The sequence below is a fragment of the Periplaneta americana genome, chromosome 10, assembly GCF_040183065.1.
Source record: "Periplaneta americana isolate PAMFEO1 chromosome 10, P.americana_PAMFEO1_priV1, whole genome shotgun sequence".
Classification (NCBI taxonomy): Eukaryota; Metazoa; Arthropoda; class Insecta; order Blattodea; family Blattidae; genus Periplaneta; species Periplaneta americana.
This window is the reverse complement of record NC_091126.1, coordinates 172,122,474-172,145,071: the sequence shown is the minus strand read 5'-3', so window position 1 is coordinate 172,145,071 and position 22,598 is coordinate 172,122,474. Positions and strand designations below refer to the sequence as shown.

General features: G+C 34.7%; 1 protein-coding gene across 2 annotated transcripts in view; it reads right to left on the bottom strand.

Moving 5' to 3' along the window:
* The window catches only part of LOC138708152 (homeobox protein onecut-like), a 62,144-nt gene that overhangs the window by 16,630 nt on the left and 22,916 nt on the right, over window positions 1-22,598 (bottom strand). For both annotated transcript variants that reach the window (XM_069838406.1, XM_069838405.1), the window contains one exon: window positions 4,675-4,787. The gene's annotated coding sequence lies outside the window, so the exon portion shown is untranslated. The remainder of the gene's footprint in view (window positions 1-4,674; window positions 4,788-22,598) is intronic.

Sequence of the window (22,598 nt, the reverse complement as noted above, 5' to 3'; positions counted from 1 at the left end):
ATAGAAGATCCTGATGCAATTCAGTAATGTGCTTCGTGTTCGTCATTTGCAAAGAGTCATATTTTATATTTCCTGTTACACAAATCTCATTTTATTTACCCGCTGAATTTTTGACGTAGACAATAACTGTTACACAAAACATTTTATCTGCCGTTCAAGTTTGATGTAGAAAATAACATTCTTGTGCGAAAAGAAAAATAATGTTACATATAAATTCTTGCAATATTTCGTGACGTTGAACTCCTCACAGCTTCTGTAAAATTAATTTTCATATCACATACTCGTCCACATGTTTCTTCTAGGTAGAAATCTATACTGTAATTAGTCAATTTTAATGACGTTTTGTTTCTTGATCAATTATCTTGTGTTTATATTAAGAAAGCAAAATGAATTTTTATTTCATGACAGATGTAAAGAATTTCACCTCATTACGCATAAATATTTTGAAACCATATTTCACTCTCTGATGAAGAAAATAGTCGTTTCTCTGCTTTGCATATAATATGATTACTGATTTTAACATAATACTACATTATCATTTACTGACTTTACAGATCACTCCATGTTTCTTGATAAAAAGGTTAATTTTCTGATGTACACGAATATTTCTTGAATCACTGAAGAAAACCTGTATGACGAAGCAGTTCTCCATTAGGCATGACACTAGCTTGTCCATTCTTTCTGATGCATATTATGTTTCTGTTATGTCACGAACATTTACTTTCCTCTGATGTAGTTAACTGAGAAAAGTTCTTTAATATATCGTTTGTCGAAGCAACACAATGAATTAAATTGTACAAATAATTCTGCTTCCTGCATGAAGAATTTTTTCCGTCTTTAACAAAGGTCAGAGAACTTGTTAAAACGCGCAGATTTCTACGTTTAATGTTTCTCTGTGCGGTGAAAGTTTCACAGTAATTTTATTCACTTCTCAGTTGCTCTCGAATTAATTTTTATGTCCAAAATGTAGTAGAGTAATTTAATGTTATGTACACCTCTTCTAGAAGATTATGTAACAATGCTTATGATTTTGTTCCGCCAATTGCTGTTTATGATTTGGTCCATCTATTACATCCAATTCAATTTGAATTGCTACTTGATGAAATCGGAACTTTAACTTAAATATCACAGTGTACTTTAGAGTGTATATTTTGAGAACAAAACCAGAGGCTTTTTCCAAACTATTCTGTAAATGTACGGACTTTATTGTATTGGAACAAATTTATTAAAACTGGATCCAAGTGACGGCAAATTGTCCATTCTCTGTTTTCTGTATTATTCAAGTGTTTATTAGTGTGGAACACTTACAGCGAACCAACATGTCTATTGATTTGATGTGAATTGATTTGAATTGCCAACGAAACGGAAACATTCAATCATTCCATTTGTTGAATACAACAGCGTGCGTTGAAATTATATTTACTTTCTTTCTCGTATACCGGAACTGTCAGTTGTGATAGCGCATATCTCTACATATTGACGTGAACGCTGTATATCGTGATTTCTCTGTGTACTTCACTTCTCCAAAGGAGCCAAAATACTGTATTGGATTTTACGAAGAACGTACCTCACCTTCGATTCTGTTCTTGTTAAATTTAAAACAAGAACTTCATAAATATATAAAAGTCTTGTTTCTTCATTCAAATTAATAACATCACTGTTGCTTTTGGTTTTGACTTATGATCTTCACTCTTCACAAAATTACTTTTAAGAACATATTTCCAAATTGTCAATATAAACTTAAGTTTGATGATCATAACAAAAGTGGTTTTCTCAATTCAAAAATCCTCCTACAGAAATTTTGTAAGTAAAATTTGTCACTTCTTACTTGCACCACAAAATATGAAACGGAGCATTATTTTTTTCTAGTAAACAGCAAGCATCTTGAGTTTCGAGTTCCAAAATATCTCTGACTTGTGAATTAAATACTTATGGAAATGAAATTATTACGTCGCTTAAGTTTTGCTGTATTCATAAACAAATTCAAAGGTTCTTGAGTTTCCAAACGACACATCTGTTTTGCTTACAGTCAAATTCATGTAAATTTTTCCACTGTTCAATTATTTTAGTCAAAACATAAATAGGTTACTAGATAATATTAGGAGATTAATCATTGATCTTCTCACAGATGAATTTAACTGATGTATATGTATAGGAAACACTTTTTACACTCTTTCCATCACTTTAAATGTATTACGAACATAATAAACAATTAATTAATCATTATTTGTATTCGACGTTATCATTTTCATAAAGCGAATTGGTTGGACGGTACTGAATATTGTACAGTATACATACATCTTCAAAGTCGAACGTTTTGCCAGAACTCTCTTCCATAAGAGTTCTTATTTATAATTCACTATTGTTGTCGTTAAGTGTTATTGGAAAAGAAAATTCGTTGTTTCAACATCTTCCATATAAGAGGTTAATCTTCATGGCTTAAGAGTTTCCAATAAACATTTCTGCATTTGCAACTCATTTAATAAATTCTTAATTACGTGACAAGTGTAGCAAGGTACCAACTTCAAGCTATATTATCAGAGCACTGCTTTATTGTATCACAAATTAATCACAGATTTTCTAAGGCACATACTTAAATTGACATTTATATCTTGTGCGTCTGAAACGTCTTCCTTCTGTGTGAGGCGTTCACTAAAATTAGAACTGAATATTCGACGTTGCAATATTCCTTGTGATATGAGAGTCCATCATGTTATATTTTATTGTATCCAATATATGAAGTATTTCTCAAATATTTTCACTAAAGTATTCAAGGGGTGGCTGAATGTTTTCACACCATATATTTTCCGTGTTGAACAATCAAATATCGTCACAAACTTACCACTAATCTTCTTCGAGCGTCAGTGTCCTATCATAACAATTCAATCTTCACACATTTCCTTCAGTTTGTATTTGCCTTCAGAATTGACGTGGAATTAGAGTCGGAAGGATGTAAGCTAAATGTTTACCATAAAATATTAAGTATTAAAATTATTAATTAATCAATCCTACTTCACCGCTGTTAAATATTTGTAATAATTACTAGTAGTTATTTTTTGAACCAAGGGTCAGTAACTCAAACGTTGATTCACTGTATATACATCACTCGGTTTGCCGAAATTCAAGATATCAACACTGAAAAAAACATTCAGAATATTAAATTTGATCACGCACCACATCGAAAATGTAAAACTTCCATATTGACATTGGAAGTTACGCTGCTTTGAAATCTGTATAATACTCTATTAAAAATTATATTTCTCCGTATTTTCCCTTGTTCTGATTTGCTTTGAATATTACGTCTACACATCCACATATTTCAAACCAAATCGTGTGTGAAATTAACTTTAATGACGCTACATCAAACTAAATTCACTGAATACTAACTTCAAAAATGCGTACAACGTTGTTTTGGTGTGCAACATACGAATTTGTAACTTTGTCTTGGCATTTCCTCTTATGTTATTCCAATCCAGACTTTGCTTACGATGTGAACTTTGTTTTGATCTATCCTTTGCAATAATATTATATTCAATAAAGGTTACTTAGTCAGAAAATTACTGTTCCAGTACTCACAAACAGATCACGATAACGCTGAAATTCAACCGAAATATATTTGAATTGTTGCTAAATAGAATATAGAATATACATTTCCCTTTAATATTGCTTAAAGGCAACTGAGATACGTTTCAATCGTTGTTAAATGAAAGTAATTCGCTTTTGTTAAATTCGGTTTTGAAATTTGATTGACAACACTTCAAGAGGGGTTAAAGTTTGGTTTACATTTAATTAAATATAGAATGGGCAATTCGATACTTTTTTTTGTACTGCATTGTAAAGACGGTGAGGTATATTTATTTGTATTTTAATTCTCGCCCATGGCCACATTTTTTATTGATTCATATCCTTTAGGGATGCATGTCAACATTCGTATATTCACTGTGCTTACTGTTCCATTATATACTTCAATTTTTCTATTCATGTGTGTATTATGTAATCCATTCCAGAATTACGAAAAATATGAAAACTGGTCATGAATTTCACTTCTAGTAGATTATAGAAACAAAACCTGGTGGGACGTTTCACGTTCAAGACAAACAATTTTTCCATACATTACTTAAGAGATAAAATGATTTAATACCTTCGAAAATAATGTGAGATACTCTTCCATTCGTTTCTAAACCCCTGCTCTCAGGTGCTTTTATTTTTTTCTTTCTTACAAACGATCTTTTAATGAAGTTTTGGAGAATTCCAAGTATCTTGAGTTGTGCTTCTTTATTTTTAATGAAAAGTTGTGCTCAACCTATATATATATGCAACCTACGTTACTTATTTCGGAATTAATTTTCGATATCGAAATAGTCCAGTGCTTGACATATCTTTGTTTCTTTGTTTTTATAGGGAAGGACATTCTTCACCGAAGGCCTCTTCAGCGACATGCTGGAGATACCGAACTCTGTGACCTGACCTGACCTTCTCCTCCACGGAGCCGCTGCATTATCTCATCGTTTTCAACTCCCAACAAGTTTCCTGTGAGTCTTGTTCCATTGTTGAATTTTTATAAAACTTATATTTATGTGTATCATTTTTTTCTTTCTCGGTTACTCTGATTATAGTCTTTCTAGAAAAGAGGGCGACTGCAGGCAAAACAATACGTATAACGCTTTGGGCCACCTTAAAAATAGCCTGTAGAGTACGGCGCTGCAGGTCTGTGAAAACCAATCGGGGCTTCTTGGGCGCGGGCGTGTGCTCGGGTTGGTTCTGGGGGTCTTCTTTCCTCTTGCAGGCTGAAAAACAAGACAACATATTTCATTAAAGTTTTAAATGAATAAACAAACATCTCTAACATACTTTAACGTTTAAAAAATTACTATTACATATCAATTTTCAAAATCTAGTGGAGAGTTGGGTAATATCGGACATCGGGTAATTTCGGACAGTGAGTTTCGTTCATCTACAACCAGATGATAGTACCTGAATGACATGGTTACGTTTCTGTGATGTCGCATACAGTTAAGTAACCACGTCATTCAGGTACTGTCCAAATTTCACGAGAGGATCCCTGCGATGGGAGTACGGTCCTTGCGGGGTAAGAGGAGAGGGTAAGCCAGTAACTCAGCGTAAAACTAAAAAAATACTTAATATCTCACAGTTTCTATTCTGTAGATGAAATCTTGACATTTCACAGTACTGTGTAAATATTATAATACTATTAAATGGTAAACATACTACATTGTGCAAAATATTACTATTATTAAGGTATTAATTCTGTACATATTTCATATTTGCATTTTATATGTATTGCATCTTATTGTTAAACATAAGAATTGGACATGTTCTTTATTCCATGCTATAAAGCAAATGTAAGAATATTATAGAACGAATAAATCTATCTATCTATCTTGAAGGAGCAGGTGGATGGGGGTGATGTCATTGGCCGGCTGGGACAAACAAAACTCAGTCAATGGCCAGCCGGTTCCGTGTTGGGAGTAGGTTATAAGACTGGGGGGAAAACTTGCATTCCTCGCTCGGATCTTCTCGTGAAATGCGGACAGTACTACCATCTGTGGTAGATGAAAGAAACACACTGTCCGATATTACCCGATGTCCGATACTACCCAACTCTCCCCTAAATACAGCAAGCCTTTTCGCGTGTAATTTTAATTAATGGGCATTTTTAAATTAAATGTTTATTAACACGATGAATGAACAGTGCTTAAACAATAGTTTACGGTGGGATCAGATATAAAATTTAAAAAAATTCAAAATTTGGACTTGTCCCAAATTCATTATTTGGAATTTTCTGCAGTAATTGGTATATAATTTATTGAAAAATTCTAATTGTAACTACTTTTAATTACTGATAAGTTTTATGTACCAAGCTACTTTTTATTTCCATGCCACAATGTTACATGAAAACATAAATATGTCAAACTCTTTGGTAAAAATAGTTGTGGTTTGGCGTATTTCGTAGTTGAATATTTGTTTCATAAATTGGCGGCACTGTTGAAGACTATAATGGCCGATTTTTTTTCTGAATTTTCAAAACAAATTTAGCATTACTTGCTTTGAAATCTAAGTATTTCTAATGTTTACTCCGTCGCTCAAATTCTGGAAACTTAAAAATTCACAACATATCTAATGTTTACTCCGTCGCTCAAATTCTGGGAACTTAAAAATTCACAACATATGTCCCATTTTCTCTGAAACAAAGACAGGTAGAAGCATGACATTTTTACAGCTTACCTACAGTATTACACTGATTGCTGTTTCAGACCATTTGGGTAAAATATTGTTGTGCGTGAACTTTAAGGTAAATTAATTTTGATTACAAAGAAAATCATAGCTTATTATTTCACAAATTACATTTAGTAAACAAGGGCGAGCACTTTTAAGATCAAGAGGAATGAGGAGTAAAATTTTAATAGAATATCTATAATACTTTCTGTGATAAAGGTGTTTAAGGGCCTCTGATCTCACCTGAATTTGTAATTTCGAAAATTGGAAGAGGCACAATGGCAATTAAGGGAAACGTTTCTCTCAAATTTGGGCTGAAAGTTATACAGATTTCTGTCTGGAGAAATTGATTTAGCATCGAGCCGTTGTTCTTATACAGGTCTGAATTGGTCAAATAGAAATTCTTACTAACGCAATTCCGAGAAAAAATTGTGCAAATTCAATGACTAATACACTAACCACAAAGTGAATACCAGAACACTTTTCAGTTTAAAGTAACAGACAGTAAGAGACATTTCCGTTGAATATTCTTTAGGTTTGTGTATTAAGATTTAAAAAGCAGTGGTTTGAAATAATCCTCAATTTTTCAAAATCATTTTTTCATGACACGGAACTTCAAAACTGAATTAACCCAATGATACAATAAATCAAAGAAGTTAGCTGTGAACATTATACACGCTGTGCATTTTGTATAACATTAAAGAATACTTACTTGAACAAGAAATATAATTCAGTTTACGTTAATCTAAACGTTTATTGCATAGATCCCTATTGGTGTACAGTAGATGAATTTTAATTTAAAATGAGATAAATTGCATTTCCAAACCTTGTATGCATAAAGGAAAATTGTTATAATTTAAAGTGCTGAAAAGATGAAACGATAATTAGACAAATATTGACTAACATGCAGTTGTGCCACAACCGAAACTATTTCTGTTGTGAAATACGGATTGGTCACAGTATAGTTATTGTTCTTTTCGAGGAAGCCGTAGTCCTACACATATCAATTTATTTTTACGAATTCACCTAACGTGGCGAAACTTGGAAAATCTTCACAAGATTGAAAACACCTGCTCTAAATCCAATTATAAGCACTCTGTCTTGGACATTGTTTATCACCCTGGATTACTGGATCAGACGGTATAACATTGAGTTGTTAGCAGACGCTGATTTGGTTTTAATTGTGAATTATGTTACCAATCTGCTTGTATGATACAACTTACATCTGTGTAAAGACAATCAAGTACTACTAAAATGTAACATTTCACTCTTAACTCGAAAATTTTTATCTAACATTTATAACGACAGCTTCGTTTTACAAGTAACTATTTTGTAACAGTATTTACGCGATGATGCTGTGAAAGGTTCCCGGTTAATTTTTGACTACTCAATACAAGAAAACTATGTCGAAAATTCTTGAACAAGATTTCTGTGCTCTACTTCACGCTCAATACAGGGTGTATGCAAATTGATATCAAATATTTTGGGGACGTGTTCCTAAAAATGAAACATTGAAAAACATTCGTATACACATGGTACTGAAAATGCTTAGCTTCAGAGTTACGCTACTTTATTGCTAACAAACAAGCCCATAGTACATTGAAACTAAGCAACTTATTACAAAAATCGCTCAAGGTGACCTCAACTGTCAATATATCCCCTGAGCGTCTACTCAATGATTTCTCGTACTCTTGGAATGTTTCGTGTTTGTTCAAATCCATTTAGGATTCGCTCTCTCTCACAGAACGTCAACATTAGGTAAATAAATTGCATAAGCTATGGACTTTAAAAGTCCCAAGAGATAAAAATTCATTAGATTTAAATCTGGCGATCGGACAGGCCATTCAATGGATTCCCCTCGACCAATCCATCTTTGCGGAAAACGGCAATTCAAATGACGATGAACTCTCAGACTAAAGTGAGCTGAAGCTCCATCATGTAGGTACTACATTCGGCGGAAAACGACCAGAAGTATATCATCCACTAAATGGTGCAATTCGTTTCTGAGAAACCGGCGATATCTGGCTTCAGTCAGATGTAAGAAATAGGGACCAACAAGATGGCAGTGAAACATAGAACAACTAATCTCATGACCTATACCAGAAAAAAAGTTAGATCAAGAAAATTATTTATGTTGGCTATTCTTCAGTAGTCAACTTAAGGAAAAATGCCTTACTAAATGTGGAACTGAGCATTTTTAGGAAGATGTTTTATGAAAGTTTTTAAATGCTTTGTTAGGAACACGTCCTAAAATATTTGACACCAATTTACATATACCCTATACAGTTTGTCTTTTATCCTTCGTAGAAGTGTAAATTTCAGTGTTGTACATAATGATCTTATAAACCTATTAAAGAGTTTTTATTAGATACAAAAAACACCATCAATATACTGATAAAGAATAGAGTGTGTCCGGATGAATGTTATCAATTGCTACTCGAAATGAAAAAGAGTCTGGATAAGACTTTGAGAGATTCCCATTGCAATATCATAAATGGGAACTGGGTAAAATTAATACTTTCCGAGACGTAAATTTTTTGTTTCTTTCAATCAGACAGTATCTTTTAAAGATCGTTCTAATATTGCAACAAATACTGCCCAATATTTAAATCCCTGAAACTGAAGTTACTTGATCTGACATTTTATTGTGTTAGTATTGTTACCGCTACTAAAATAATTTCTAGACTCACACAAATTTCTGTTAATGTCATGGTTATTTCACTGCCTTCCATGAATTTTAATTATCAGTCCCTTTTGTGTAAGTCGAAATGACAGGTAATTGTGACGGATCGCGCAAAAAAGGAACTATTTTCATGTAGCACAACTGCAAGTTATTGACATCAGAAATAAGAACACTTATTTTTAACATGTGAACAAGACACTAAACAATGACACACTGCATGTAAATATCACAAATTTATTCATGCAAGGAAATATCGTGCAGTCATATTCAAGCATGCAGAAATGTAGCATCAAAAAAACTTATGAGCATTCTACACGGATTCAGTAATCGTTAAACATCAAAGCATTTTAAAACAAAAGCAGCATCAGACAGTGACATCTACAAACAAGCAGGGAATAATATGAATTTTGAAAATTCTTAAATATTCCAGTGTATTGCAATTTGATTTCTAAAATGTCATGTTTAGAGTATCTTGTAATATATTTTGTAACTGGCGATGGTGAATACTGGACATAATAATTTCACATTTTGTAAGTAATTAAGTTCTGTATAATTTATCCATGTTGGTACAGCTTTAAGGCACTTAACCTAGAAGTACATTAGTCATGTCGCAGATATTATTCTGGGAAACCTCAGGATTAGTGGGCTAAATTCTACATCATTTACGGAAAATATTCTGCAGTGAAGTAGGCTTAATCCCTTTAAAACCGGTCGTCAGCACAGAGCGCCCTGGAGCTAGCGTTTCTTACCCGCGGAGAAAACAGTGTACCATGGTGCACTCGTAGCTGCTAGCGGGTATGCTCTCTAACTCTTCCTGTTGCACGACGGGGCACACGGGACGGCTCCGCTTACCCTTTGCATATTTCAGCGAGTGCTGACGACCACTGCTTTAAGAAGATTCGCTTTCGAATTAATGCAGCGAAGTGATTGATCCATTTATTACAACAAAATTATAGAAAACATTTGTGTAACATATACTGTACTTAAGGAATAATGAACATTACGTAATGATATGGAATACAAGAATAATCACGAACAGATTTGTTGAAAATTTTAAGACTTACTAGAGCATCCATTTCAAAGTCGGAGATCTGTGTTCTCATTCCCATGAGCTGAAGTTGATCTTTTTAATTTTTTATTGCACGAAGTAGCTATAAAGGGAAAGTAGTGTCACATTGCAAGTTTTTTTTCCCCGAGATTTTGACGGAAATAAAAATTTTCGGCATGCTATTTTTTGTCCGTGACTTTATTTTTTTATTTTTAGTAGGTTTTTTACGACGCTTTATCAACATCTTAGGTTATTTAGCGTCTGAATGAGATGAAGGTGATAATGCCAGTGAAATGATTCCGGGGTCCAGCACCGAAAGTTACCCAGCATTTGCTCATATTGGGTTGAGGGAAAACCCCGGAAAAAACCTCAACCAGATAACGTGACTTTATGAACAGCGATGTCTCCTAAATTATCAAACGGATTTTGTTCTTGCTTCATATCCACAAGTCAGTTCAGTAGCAAGTATAAATTGTATTTGTTTTTGTGAAAGGTTAATATGTTTTTGATTTTAAAAGATAACACAAAATTATTTTTTTACTCTAATTTGATTCCAATTATAGCCGTTGCGGAAATATAATACTTTATTTGTTCAAATATCTACAGAATTTTCGCACAACTTGATATTCCTACACCAGAATTCTAAGACTCAATTAATAACACAATCTCTGTTTGGACGGTAGTCGTTGCAAGAGCTTTTGTCGAGAAAATTGAAAGAATGAATTTAGTATATGATAATTTAATAACTCAATCGACTTAGTACACTAAAGGTGGCGCTGATGATGGTATATATGACTGAAAATGATCTTGAAGCCACTTGATGTAACCTAAAGTAATTTCTTATTAAGTGAAATTAAGACAAGCTAATTTTGAACAGTATATATTGTTGCTCCAACTTCAAATGTAGTGGACTGAGCTGTTTGAAAAAAAATTGGCGAGATTTTTCTTTTGTGAAAGAATAGACTACACTATGTTTTCTTAAAAATGATCGAACAATACTTACAAATATTTCTCGATATCTCAGCAGGTTTTAGACTACAATATATTATTTTCCCTATTCTAATCTCACACTATACAGGCACATCATCATCATCATCATCTATTTAAAAGCAACCTTAATTCTTTCGTTCTTTCGTATTCTCATGAGGATTGAATCAAAACTGAACGTTCACAAATAGCCGGCTTCTGTGGCCATGTTAATTACACCACATCTGTCGGTAACTGTCTAATTAAAACATACCACGTCTGCCCGTAATTGTCTTATCACATCACGTAAGTTCCACTCGATGGCAGACCTCCTCGCGGAACAACACATGATCACAATTGACAACAGACAATCATCCCTGTCCTAGGCGGAATTTCAGCTCGTGGACGTTGTTGCTTTTACACTGCATCGAAGATGCTCGTTGCGTACCCTAGTGGATGGACTACAACGATTTTATTCGTCATCCATTATTAAAATTAAGAACATTTGCTTTAAGGTATTGTGATAAATGTGTAAGCTTAATGCTTTTACTCTTTATAAATACTTTATGCTCGACCATGCCGAAATGTAGTAATTATACATTTGGTAGTAGCCCTTTAATGCACCTCATTAAAGTACACCTATTCATTACAATTCAGATGTTCAGCCAATGAGAAATCACCATTGTACCATTATAAAACCGCAAGTATCGATTATTCTCGGATATGCAATCGAAAGACAATTAGCGAAAAGTCACGGAGGCTGGAAATTCAATACTGTCGCAGAAGGTTATGTTCTGTTACTATAATAATTAGCGTTAATTGTAAATAATATTCAAATAAATTCAATTTCTCATCTCGTTTTTCAATTCTAAATCAATTTCCAGGTTATATCAAGCCTAATGTTCATGTTATTCTCTAGATTATATCAAGGTCAATGACATTCGTGCCTCGGAAAAAAAAATCAATACTTTCGCGCCTGCGCACATCTCACAATTTAGAAGGCCAGTTCCGCTCCTTACTTACATAACCATAACATGAATACTTATGAATAATTTCAAGTTAGAAATATGGTCGAGCATAAAAAGTCGTATGAAACTTGCCTATAATGGTAATTAAGACGCTCGTGTGAAAATTATGAAACTCGCTTGCGCTCGTTTCATAAACAAACATACTCGCGTCTTAATTACTACCATTATAGGCTCGTTGCATAATATCTTGCGATCTAGCATATCGACTGATGTTACGTGATAAGTAGAGACCGACAGAATATGAAGAAAATGTTGTCAAAATGTGAAAATAAATAAATATATACGTAAATCCTAAATATTTTCGTTCCTATACTATTTGCAGCAGGTTTACATCTTTATTTACAAAATAAACCTTTAGAGATTAACAGTTTTGCTTATATTTAATATTTTACCAAATAAATCTGCATATGTAAACAGTTTTTTAGTATGATCAAATGCTTTCCTGGATGCAAGAACTAGGTAACAATTATTTTTAAACTGAACACAAAAAAGTTATATTATCTGGGTTCCACACAAGATACAAAACTACACGTGACTTTACTATGTTTTGTGGCAAAGGATTACACCTTTCGTCGGTTATATTGTTTTGTACGATGAAAAATCCATGAAGCTGCAAAAATATAAATTAAATAGATGGTTGAAGCCCGTTTAAAATATTAATTTACACGTATAGTAAAGCATTGCAACACTGGAAAGACTTTCATTGAATTCGACAAATAAGCAAAGGTGAAATACGAACCACTTATTCTGTTCTGTCTCCACAAATTCATTGAGATTTAATGGTTCTGACGGAGAATTTGCAGGTTTCACTTACAATTAGTATCCCGGAATGATGTCGGAGTAGCTTGGTCTTTCGATCGTTTCCTAGAAAACACCTCTGTTGTCTCCTTATAACAACTGGAAAACCGGTTTGGTAGTAGATACAGATGTGTTAACGGAGTGGGGGAAATTATACAGAATGTGAACTATTAAACTGGAAAACCGGTTTGGTAATAGTTATAGAAATGTTAATGGAGTGGGGGAAATTATACAGAATGTGAAATATTAAACTGGAAAACCGGTTTGGTAGTAGTTATAGAAATGTTAACGGAGTGGGGGAAATTATACATAATGTGAAATATTAAAATTTTACCAACATATTATGGAATATGAAAAATCGTTGGCGTTAATTGTATTTTACACATCGTGACTCGTGGAAATCTTTGTTCCCAAACCACTAACAGGGATGGTTTAGAACATCAAATATTAAATTAAATTAAATTTCATATTTTACATGTCTCTTGTTGTTATATGTCTCATTATTATGAATTCATTCGAGTAAATTGATTTCAGACGAAACTCAGTTTCGACACTAAAGAATAACATGTTGAAGTGATCGTTCTGTTACCATATGTAAGCTTACATACATTCTACGTAGAATACAAGACATTCTATTGATTTTCACGTAAAATAAAGGGATGTAAGTAAAGTCTACCAATTAATCTTGGTCCGGAAATGGAATTACGGGAAGAAAGTAATCTACTTTCCCATTAGACCTACTCGTACGTATTTTTCCCGGCTGCTCGTTATGAGAAGAGGGCAATGGCTAAAGTTTCACACTACAGCAAGGAAGCAGAATGAGTGCCGCTGAGCACGCGAAGGGAGCCGGGAACAAGGGCAGCCAGTACACTCATGGATTATTTAACAACGCTACATCAACTTGCAACGCCTTGCGTGCTGAGAGTGGCGAGCCACTGCTCTTCTTTCGGAATAATCAGTCATCATAATTATATTTTGATTTTTGATAAAATCGTGCTAGTCGTGGGGCCGTGAAGGATTTCCAACAAAGAATTCGGGTTTCGATCTCGATATTCATCGATTATTTAACTATCAGCTTACTAATTCTTGCGTGCTGTGACAAGTGATGTATTTCCTTGTTCTACTACCTTCCTTCGCAGACTGCCAGCTGATATTGATTATTATATTCCTATATTCTAACTAGCAGTACTAACTCCAATTCGGTCGGATTCCCACCAAAAGAAGCGGGGTTCATTACCCTATATAGCCTCTGAGAATTTTATTGCACATAAAAGTTCTGTGTTGCTGGTTATTTTAACTTCCCATGTCACTCTATTTCTGTACTTCCTCAGTTAGCGCTTTACTGGCTCCAACTATAATTACATACCCACTTCCATCTGAGGGAGTGGGTCCAATGTTTTACAGAGAATCTAACTTCATATTTTCAAATCATATGCCATAAGTTATATCTCTTTCTTAAGATTGTAATGTATTCATCCCACTATCTAAATAATCATTCCACATATTTTAAATAAGGATTTAAACAAAAACGGAAGTTTCTCATAGTAGGCCTACCTAAATTATGGTAGGCTTATCTTTAAGAGGGAAGTATTTTGGGGTAAAGTTACCCGAGACAAAACACATCAAACACAATTCAATTTTTAGATTTTTAGAATCAAAACAATTAATCGAATCCCTGTATTTGAACTTCTGTAGCAGAGCCATCGTCGTCCTATTCTCCTCCGATGCGCGACCTACGAATTCCCAATACATTTCGTTCTTTTTTTCTGTTTTCGAGACTCTTAAAGTAGCTAATTCTATATTTTAAGTTGATAATTAAGTAACGATGAACTGACAGATTCTTAAGAAATTGAGTACTAAGACAAAATCTGTGTCGTGGTTACTTTTGTGCACCGGAAATTCACATGTCAAGTGTGTTCTTCCGGTGAGAATTCATCAGATAAAAATGCAACAACCGGGCCACTGAACATACAATTCTAATGTTATCAATAATTCTACTTCAATTAGATTGTGTTATTTTAAATGGACTGCCAAAGAAAAGGTCACAAATTAGTACAATGCAATATTACAAGGAAAGATAACACAGATTAGATTTTTACGGTAGGCCTAATTATTTGATGACAAACTGGCATGTAATTCACAAAATTTTACAAAGCTGTCTATCGAAGCCTACAGCAAGGTTTCTCAAAATATGGAGAGAGGGCCCTTGAAGGATCGCGTCATCCTCAGAGGTATTATTTCTCAATTTCTTCCAATTTAAAAGATATTTATATCCTATCTCAATTTTCATATAATATGTGAGGCTTCCTGGAAAACCCCACCTTAAATCGACAGACATAATTTTTCAGTACAGCAAAATAAAACAAATCAGGACAAAGAATTCGATTTTGAGTTCTGTTAGATTGTTTCATGAACTACGTATAAAATACAGCTCCAATGATGCCAACGATATCGAAACATGTTATATTAGCATCCAATTTTGCAAGTTAAACTTTAAATACAATTTACTCAAAATGTGTATCTTAAAGGTGAAGTATTCAGAATTCAATAAAAATGTAATATTTTGTTAAAAATGTTCAGCATTTTCTCCTCTTTCCAATACAGTAAAAAAAAAAAAACAGAAAATTGATATTTGCTGACTTAAGGTGGGGTTTCACAAGCAGCTTCACATATACAATTCCACTTTAAGCTATAATACTTTTATGTTAGACCACTATTTTCTTCCCCAGATATGGAAATAAATATTACACTAGTTTAACTGTTATTTTTTTTAAACAGTTCTCATAATTTCGTAGACTGTAGTCGCTTCATCAGCTGATGCATTCTCACTGAAAAATAGGCATACCATTTTCGATCTCAGAAGGGTCTAGTGAGATTTACGCCCACGTTATCTAGTGTCGGTGAAATTTGTTGATAGATTAATTTTTTTTCGTCATGAGATCATGGATTCGCCGTAGATTACCTGACATTCACTTAACAGTTGGGAAATCCTAGAAAAATTCTAACCAAATCAACCTAACCACACGCCCGAGCGCACAAAGTGTGTTACACTAATAGGTTCATAATAAATGAGGCCTATATCAAAACTTATGTTCTCAGTGTAAGTTTCAATTCATCGATCAGGTCGATCTATACGATAAAAATCAATAGGGTCTATTGCTTCCGTTATGTTGTACAGGGACATCATTTTATTTTTACTTGCATTTTTATTGTACCTGCATTTCTGAATGTACTTAACTCTCACCCCTTCACTAATGTCCTTGCTCCCGTCAGACACACAAACTTACGGCCGCTGTTGCATTCGAAGTCTTCAAGCAGTGAAGTAAACACTGCAGTGTATAGTGTGTTTCATAAATATGATTGCGTTTTCTATAGAAGAAAGAACCTCGTACTAAAAAATTATATTCAAGAAACGATAAATTCAATTTCAGAGAATATGCTTCAAAATGTTTTTAATAATATACGTACTGAATTGAAGCCTGCATTGTAATGAACGGCAACCATTTTCAGCAACTTGTTTAAAAATTCAGATTAGCTTTTTTTCAATTGAGGTGGCTAGAAGCAAAGGAATGCTAGTGACATTTGTAATAACATGAGTTAAGTGCATCCAGTGTAAGCAAAAGTATCTAAAATTTTAGTGGCAAAGGGATATTTTAATCGCATCACACATCAAAATTTAAATAAAAAATTTCACCGATTTTACGAAAGCTTAAATATTTAAACCCCATTTTCTCAAAAGTAACTTAAGTGCACTTACAGCCCGTTACTTATGACCCCCTCAATTTAAATGCACTCTCTATATTGTATGATAACATCAATAATTAATATGCTAAATAAAGTAGACATTACATAACGAGCATAGCCGCCTGAAAAGTTGTGTTTTTGAAAAAAAAAATGTTACTACTCTACTGTATTTTGATAAATTCCGTTAAAGTGATGATCAAACTGAAAATCGTAATATCGTATTTCCCTACAACATAAATGGATACACTACTTTTCTCTCCTCCTATACCTAGTAAAATGATTTGTTTACATATTGCACTAGTAACATCAAACTCCTGTAATGGAAGGGGGAAACAGTGTTTCCGAGTATAGCCAGGTTAATGTTAAAAATGTTGGTAAAAATAAAGTGATGTCCCTGTATAACACATATTTACTACATTTTAAAATATGAAATGATTTTAATCTACATAATATTTAAGGCGTAACAGAACAAACGTTTGCAACTTTATAGAGCTGTTGGGAGTGTCGAAATAATATTTGAACATTTGACAAAATGATCGATTTTCGTGCCACTGAAACATCATTGGCGTCCTTTCGGCGGCGCCTGCATATAGGCAGTCCCTCAACATCTGTCTAAAATGATATACAACAGTTGTCCAAGGCCACCACAATCACCTTACTCGACGATTCAGGATTGTTTTCTTCAGGTATAGGAAGCCCAGCCTGATTACTAGGGACCGATAGGGTGCGTTACGGTGACTTCAAGTTTACTGTCCGTTCGCCAGTCACTACTGTAGCACGCGTAAACAGTGTACCTGCTGAATAATAGTGCCGAAAGCTAAAGGTTCTCAGTCGTATATTTTTGCAGCGGAATTTGGTGAGGCACTGAAGATGTGAGAAGTTGTGTATTGTAATTGTACGGATCCTGAAGGAAAGGAGGAAACTCAAATCCACGAATACTTCTGTGATAATTCTTCTGCACATAACGAAAGGTAGGTAAAAATATATGTTTGTAATGTTATGTAGCTTATATTTACTTTTAGAGCTGTCCAGATTTGTTTATGTTCACATTGTTATTCCCGTAATCGATTGCAGAACAAAGTCAATGTCCTCGTACTAGCTCACGTCTCCGGCCTATTTACCATGCTGCAGTCAACATTTGTAATCGGTCCCAAACATTACAAGTTTACTACTGACCACCAACTAAAATTGTAGTCGCATACACCACACATAATATATTACACGTTTATCAGTTCCTTCGATATAACATCCAAAGGCGCAAAATTGTTGGTTGCCGCCGTTGGATCCTTCCTCAGATTTATTGTATTGTCCTGGCATCTCATACAATTCTATGATTTTTTTTTCAAGTTTTATTGTGGCACGCACTGTATTGTAACGAAGTTCATCGCTGCTATTTATGGCTTTATATCACCTTATCCTTGCAATTAGTTCGCATGACCTACGGGATCACAAAGTGACTTTATGAAAGGGAAACTTTCAATATTTAACAATTTGGCTTAGATAAATATTTCAACTCTTTATACATAACCACACTTCTGATTGAGGTTCTGGCTGATAAGTACATATATTATCAGGCACTACATCTCACTTGACGATATGTGTCAAAGGAAGAACAATTGTTTGTAAGCATCTGACATCTGATTAGTGTAACATGTAGCTATTCGGCGATGTATGCAATGAAGGGGGAAAGAAACTGGCACCCTACCCCCATTATCTTCTGGCCTAGTTGCCTCATAAGTGATGCCTTGTTGGTATCTGACCTGTCTTCGGACAATTGACTAAACAACAACAACCTACATAACCAATTGGTGTGGGAATGGACTATTTATTATGGTAATCTTGTGATTTAAATTATTTACATCAATTAGGCCTACTAAAGAAGAACTGATTAAAATTAATCCGAATGCTTTTAACAAAGAAAGCAGTTCTTAAACAAAATCTATTCTTCAGAGTAACTGTCCCAAATTTTATGACTTCTGTGTAATTAATCATTCATATCAAAGAAATGATCAGCTGCATTAGAGAAGCAAAAAACCAATTTGAAAATTATTCATCACGTTACATATGAGGAAGAAATCGGCAGAAGTGTCTGTGATCACATATTTCGTACGGGTCAAAAAATCGGTGTCTCTAATACTATTCCTTCTTTATAACGTAGCCTGTTGTTTCAGGTAGGTCTATAGAGTTTACGTGGAATAGGGCAATAATGAAGCTATACTACTATAGTGACAGTGAAAAACCGAGTAGTAGGTAAACTTGCCGGACCTGATTTGTTCGCCCTAAGGTAATTTTCAGGATAGTCATTCTATCAAAACAACTCCGTAATTGTATGCTGGTATGTACAGGGATATCATTTTATTTTTACTTCAACTTTTATTGTACCTGAATTTTTGAATGTACTTCACTCCCACCCCTTCTACTAACGAAGTTCCAGCTGTCCTCCAGACAGAACCAATGCCGCAGTACTGAGTTAGTGATTATAGTACGTTTCAGAAATATGTTCGCGTTCTCCAGTGACGAAAACTTCCAATATTGAATCATATTTTCGCACAGGTACTGTCGTCCGTTTGCCTACGTCGCATCCCGATTTCCCCCACTTGCTTCTGCTCGCTCCACTGTAAAGACTAGTGGCTGAGCTTTCTTAGTTCTTTTCTGAAAACATTAATTTCTGTTAGGAATTAATTGGACGTCTACGTGATATTATGCAACTGTTTAAAATAACTTAAATAAAAGGGCCTCGTTAAGTAATTAAATATCACGTGACTCCCCCCCCCCTTTCTACGATCCTGCGACATAACCACTTGGACGGCCAGTAGATAGCATGTCTGAGTAATTTTATCTGTGCGGGTCGGGAGAAGTGAAGACTGAATTTACAGTACGTAAGATACTCTTTTATAGAGTAGGTACAGAATTATTTCAACATGAGTTACTAAGTATGAAGGACGAAACTGGTAATTGGAATTAGATGCAATAGTCTATAGTGCGATAATAGGCACAAAAGAACTGAAGCCTGTATCGAAATGAACGGCCACCATTTTCAAAAATGTGTTTAAATATCCATATTATGATTATTTTTCATTTTAACTTCATTCTCTATATCGTACGCTAATGTGCTGTAGAGAGTATAATATACACTGCATAATGAATACGTTCGCATGGATAACTCAGTTCGTAAGTAAAAATACTTATTGTTAATACTGTCCTGTATTTTGATTAAACAAAACCTAATGAAAATTATCACACTCAAAATCGCGATATTTCCTAATTTCCGTAAATGGATGAACTACTTTTCTTCCCTGCTGTGCCTAGTAAAGTGATTTGTTTTTATTTACGCCAGTATCATCGAACTCCAGTCGTGGAAGGAGGTAGCAAACGGTGTTTCCGGGTCTCAATCATTAATTCAAAGGTATAGCCAGGTTAATATTGAACATGTTAGTAAAAATAAAATGATGTCCCTGTATTTTTCTGTATGTGATTTGATCTTGATTGAGTGGAAGAGAAGACCTGATGGCCTTAACTCTGCCAGGGAAAATAAAACTATTATTATTATTATTATTATTATTATTATTATTATTATTAATTGCCAATCCATAACGTCTCAGCATGATAATGGCAGATAGAGTTATAATCGCAAAGAGGACATGAGTACTTTCCCACTACCTGTTGTGTAGGTTTTACGTTCATAGTCAAACGCGTCGTTAAATAAAATGCTAAACATACGAGTAGAGTAATACAAAAGCGGAATTGAGTGTAATGTCTCAGCAGCATATTTCGCCGAGAAGAACTCACTCTTATTTTATGGCCATCATTTTACAATTTTGTGTAACAAATCAAAAGTACCACAGAGTGACACGACGTGTGCCGGGCGGGAGGGCGCCACCTGTTCAGAACACGTGTGCAGAGGGCAAGCCATCACTGGACACCCATTAGGCAGTGTTCTATATATCTTACACTGATTTCCATAATAGCTTTCTGAGTGATTTCCGAGGGAAGGAAAAGGGAAGGAGAAAAAAATAAGAAGACTGTAGGAGGAAGTCTGCCCATCAGAAGGCCAGATATTGACTTGAACACCCCACAATCCCAAATTGTTCCACCGATACCAATGTGGCAGATGGACTGCCTCTGGAGGGATTGTTTACTTAATAACAGCCGTGGAACGTTCAAACGTCATGCACTATACAGTCAGATTCTGTTATTTCTATCAACGGAAAGTACGAGAATTTTACGACGTAGCATTTTAAATTGAAGGAAATATTCACACAGAACGTAATTTCAGAAGACGTTCCTGAATAGATAAGCCTTCAAGGAAATAATTATTTTTTTTATATTCCCTACGTGACAGCCTAGATCAGCGATGGGCATTTGAGTGCATTTGCCCTCCGTGCGCACGGGGAATTCCAAGTGCTGTAGTGTGCCAGCAGCTATAACGGATCTTACAGCTTTTAAATGAGCTAAATTTAGGACTTCAGGGAAAAGAAATTCTTAATAAACAATTTGCAGATAGAATTGCAGCTTTTAAGGAGAAATTGCAAAAGGGCGAAATATATCATTTCCCATCCTTATCCAAGCGCATAGAACAGGGATGTTAAATCGCCTGCATTACGTGCTGATACTACAAGCAATACAAATCCAACAATGTTCACTTTTCAGCTAGATAAAGTGCAATTATCGATCTTAAGGAAATGTTTTGCAGGTTCTTGAGAGCACCCAGTGCAGGCGCTTTGACATCCCTGGCATAGAATTTTGAATGAAAATTTCCAAATGTACGCATGTATTCTATCCGGTCTATTAGAGGAATTTACATCAAGTTTCCACGATTTAGATTGCCTGGAAATAGATTTGCGTATTTTTGCTACATGTTCTGATTCCAACTGATTATTGATAACGTCCCCCCTTCATTATAGTGTGAATTGATTGACCTGCGATGTGATCGAGAGATGCGAGCGAAATATGATTCAAGGTCGAGTCTTATGCAGTTTTATGACGGATTCCGAAGAGGACGCTTTCCCAATATGCATAAGCTGTGTGAGAAAATTTTGTGTTTATTTGGTTTCACTTATAGATGTGAACAGTTATTTTCTATTACGAAAATAAACAAATGTCAAGCAAGAAATGATGGACTTTTAACGGCAGTTCTTCGCACAGCTTGTGCTAATACAGTTTCTCCAAATCTTGAGAAATTGAGTAATATGAATTAATGTGCAAAGAAATGTTTTGTTTTGTGTTTAAGGAAGTGTTTCATTACTTTGTGTTCTTATTTAGTTTGGCAGAATAACATTTTCTTTTGAAACATACAGTATGTACCGCAACTTGAATAAACTGGTTTTCGTGCACTCTATAAGCACACTTCTCTCGTAGTACACCGTGCAAGCACAGAGTGCATAATTCTGCCCAACTCTGGCCTAGATCATATATGTAACAGATAACTCATCGCTATGTTAAAATCGGCAGCACTTTGAAGTGAACAACCGCCAGGATCGCCACCCGTCCGGCGTAAACGAACACGAGATGGCAGTACAGTCGCTAATGCAATTCAAATGGGAATTATGACGTGACTCCTTATGTAACAACTAGATGGCAGCGTAGTAAACCTGACAAAAGTTGTTAACGTCAAAGCCTATAAGGCCGACCTATCTGTTAGTGACAGTCATCGTGTGTAATGTCATCATACCAAAGGAAAACATAAAAGTTATTACGAAATATTCAGAGTGGAAATGAAATAGCCCTGCAGAATTTCAAAGCCAATAGCTCATTTTGTATGCAACAAAAAAGTGTAATACCATATTGGTGGGAAGTTCATAGTTTTCTCAGAATTTTTTCCCCAAATGTTTAACACCCTCTTATTCGGTAACTACTGGGAGTAAAATCGTGAGTTTTGTCCATATCGATAGGAAATTTAATAGCGAATAATTTATCCCTCTGGCGTATTTCAATAGCGTGGACGGTTTTCGTGTAAATTTAATTTTAAAACTACTAATTTCCAGCGATGTGAACAGATTGCAACGTTGAGAGGGAGAGGTTCGTCTAGGGAGACAGACCTGAGTTCGTTGACCTCTTACATCTGTATTACGATAAGAAACAGCAATGTGTTAGC